The 3,549-nt window shown below is 43.5% G+C and overlaps 1 protein-coding gene across 2 annotated transcripts in view; it reads left to right on the top strand.

The window, feature by feature from the left end:
* Window positions 1–3,549, top strand: part of ABHD5 (abhydrolase domain containing 5, lysophosphatidic acid acyltransferase) — a 44,004-nt gene that overhangs the window by 29,319 nt on the left and 11,136 nt on the right. The gene's annotated exons all lie outside the window — the stretch shown is intronic.

Here is a 3,549-nt window from a genome sequence, read left to right as displayed (position 1 = left end):
CTTAGTTGTGGAGGGCAGTGTCACTGGCCCTCATATGTGGGATCCGAACCGGGGCCCTCTGGCATCCCAAGCCAGTTCTTAACCAACGCACCACTCGGCCGGCCCTCAAGCTGATATTCTTAACTGCATGACTGAAGTTATTAAACAAAAGTTAATTTCAAAATAAGGAGCTTCTCTGGATTTTCAGATGTCCCAAACCATGAATGAAGTGCAGCCGGAACACTGCTTGGCACATAGTGGGCGCCCAGTGTTAAATGAATGAAACGCAGAGGCCACTAGACTGAGACGTGGCTCTCATGCCATGGCCTGCGTAAGCCAACCCAAATCTAAGCCTGTAAATGCCTCAAGGTTATGAAATTGAAACCTAAGGACAGCCAATCGCAAACAGCCAATCTTTCCCCGGCTCCTGTCGGTGGAGCGCTCCTAACCACTTCTGGTCTGTACTGCCTGATGGGAATCGACTTGTGCGCAAACTCGTAAAGTTTTAAATATGCTTCAGTTTATCTTTTACCAGTATCAACTAAGCAAGTACGGAACTACCCACTCTAATTGTCTCTTATGCAACTTTCACTTGATCCAAGTACCCTTTTTTTTTTTTACTAAAGACACTTATTTTTTAGAGTAGTTTCGGGTTTACAACAAAATTGAGAGGAGGGCACAGACATTTCCCTATAATCCCTTCCCCTACCATGCATAGCCTACCCCACAAGTATCATTTTTATTATGCTGTCATGAGATTAACATATATATTTGCATTTCAGAAAGATTTTGCAGGGATGGAGAAGATGGAAAAAAAGGTCTAATAGAGACCAAATGAGATTCAGTTAATCTCCTTCACTCACTGTGTATCTCTCCCTCTTCTCTTCTCTTCTCCCCTCTCTCCCTCTCTTCTTCCCTCCCTCTTCTAATGTTACTTTTTTCTTTGCCTCCTCAGGTGTAACAAATATTTCTTTTTTTCTTCTTTTTTTGTCCTTAAGTAAAACAAAAGCTCCTTCATTTCTGTTGTTTCTATGCATGAAGGGAAACATTTTACTTGTTGAGACTTAGTGACCCAATCCATACCTATTTCTGTCTTTATCTGCCTCCCCATTCTTCTATTCTTTGTTTATTTTTTAGGATGTGAATTATTTTATTTTTGAGGAGAAGAGTGAAAGTGCCTAGTTTAATGTACTTGTTTTGGTAGGATTCTCCTGATAGAGAACAAATAAAAAGTGATCAGTTTCTTTCTAAGTTTCGGTACATTGGGTCAGCCTGGGTGCTTTATCTCCATGAGCCGCAGAGTGCCTGTGTCCATAAAAGTTGTTTTGTAGCCCAACTTGTGGCAGTGACCCCTTATTTTACCCCAGATTCTTGAAACTGATTTAAAACTGAGTATTCAGCAATTGTGATACTTTATGTAAAAGTATCTGGATGCTTCTTTTATTGCAATATTGGTGATGAAGGAAATACTTGAACATTATGTTCGAGTCGATTGGTTGTGTTTAAATAATATTGAGTGACTGTGTTCGTAAGGCTCACAGTATTTGGGGGGAAGAGACACAAATGAACTAACCATGTGAGCAGCACGGCAGCCGTGATGAGGGCTGCAAAGGCGAGGTGGCAGTACTGTGAGAACTCCTGTTGAGTACCTGACCCAGTCTTGGGGTGCAGCATGGTACCCGAAAGAAGTGCAGTGTGAGTTGAGGTCTCGAAGGGGAATAGCAGGAGAGCATTCTGGGTAGCGGGGACAGAAGCTGCAAAGGCCCCTCTGCTGGGGGGACGCCTGGCCATTCTGGAAAAGCCATGTAGCTGGCGGGCAGAGAACTTAGGAGCTGGTTAATAGATTACTCCACTGGGGGCACAGCCCCATCTGTGTTCCTTCCCCCCAAATGACCTTAGTTCATCGCAGTTCCCTTAGCACACGTGTATTAATTAGAGATGCCACCTATAATTTCAGTTGCAGATGACTGTGCTGTGTCGCAAGCAGTAGGGCCACTCACTGTGTGAGGTGTCTTGGGCTGCCTTTCTGTACAGCCTTCTCCATCAAGCAGTGTCTGCCCGCCTGAAGGTGGGAGTGGAGGGAGAGCGGAGTAAGCCGGCAGGAATGGCCACGATGCCGCCTCCTTCCTTCTACTTGCGTGCTGAGGTTTTTTTTAGTTTTCCTTTCCTTCAGGCCCCCGCTGCTCAAGTCTCCACACAAAGACTCTGTGTTTTATAGGTATTTGTTATAAACTCAGGAAAAGGACCCTAAGAAACTTTTATTAACTTAGAAAGTGTTTAGCAAAGAGACCCATGCCAAGTTACAGTAGACTGGGTTACACTGGTCTTCTCCACCGAAAGCGGTTCAGATCCACTGACCTTTGACCTCGCCTGGCTCTGTCCCCTGACTGTGCAGAGCTGGGCTGAGCATTCTTGTTGGCCCCTCTTGAGAAGGAAGGCTGTTGTACTTGATCTGAAGTTGGAGGTATTTAGTTTGTTGTTCTCTAGACCTGCCCCATTCTCCCCCAGTGGCTTGGAACCAATGGGAACTATCTGGTGCTCACTTCATCTTGAGAAGAGCTCATTTGTGCACGACTAGAGTTCTTTCTGGTCCTTTGTAGTTTCTTTCCTTGTTCCATACATGGGTCCTGTAAACTCCCTTGTGCGTTTTGGCTCTGGATCTGATCGCTCTGCTTGTTGTGTATATTATTATATCTGGCTGGTGGCTGAATGTAAAACTCGTGAAAATCAGGTCTGTATGCCCTCATTAACATTTAGACTCAGCTGTCACAGCACGTTAGAGCTGTTGTGTCGTCCACCGCATTGCCCTTTACGTGGCAGGCTGCTCACCATCTCAAGACCTACACTCATGGCTAACCTGGACAAGAGTGCCTCTTTATGTGTCGCAACTGATGTGCTGTTCTCTCGTTCCTGCTCTACTGGTTCTTTGTTTTTCCTGTAGGTTGAATCAGTCTCTGATTCTTAATGAAGATGTGTGATAGGATGACTCATATATGCTGTCTGGCTAGACCCATTTCTTAATCTTAGATGTGAACAATCCCATCAGGCCACCCTCTATGGAATAGTAGAGGGTAGGGTCTGAGTTACTGTAATAGTTACTTATTAAAAGCAAATAACTTCTATCAAATGAGGAGATAACCTTTTCATTAGAAAACGAGGTGAGACAATACGGAGCTTGGTCTGGTGCAAGGTTATAATAACCTGTGAGCTAAAACCTGTGATCAGGCTTTCCTGAAGGATAAAAGTTAAATTACTCACTGCTCACATGGTTCCAGCCACTGTCTTTCCTGTGCTCCCTGGAATAAATTCTTCTCTAGTAGTCTTCCTATTTTTACTACTACAATGGGCTAACATTTACCTGATGTTTATTATGTAATACTTTGCATGGTCTACCTCATTTAAAATCCTTATAACCAAAATAAGTATGTTATTTTCCGAGGTCTTTTACGTGTAGTGGAAGCAGGTGATATATAACTACAGTTTAGATATTGTTGCAGAGCTTTTAAAAAATTGTGTTCAAAATTTTTTTACCATAACTCTCAATAAGGTGTGTGTGTGTGTGTGTGTGTG

The sequence above is a fragment of the Hipposideros armiger genome, unplaced genomic scaffold (assembly GCF_001890085.2).
Source record: "Hipposideros armiger isolate ML-2016 unplaced genomic scaffold, ASM189008v1 scaffold_18, whole genome shotgun sequence".
Classification (NCBI taxonomy): Eukaryota; Metazoa; Chordata; class Mammalia; order Chiroptera; family Hipposideridae; genus Hipposideros; species Hipposideros armiger.
This window is presented reverse-complemented; position numbering and strand designations above follow the sequence as displayed.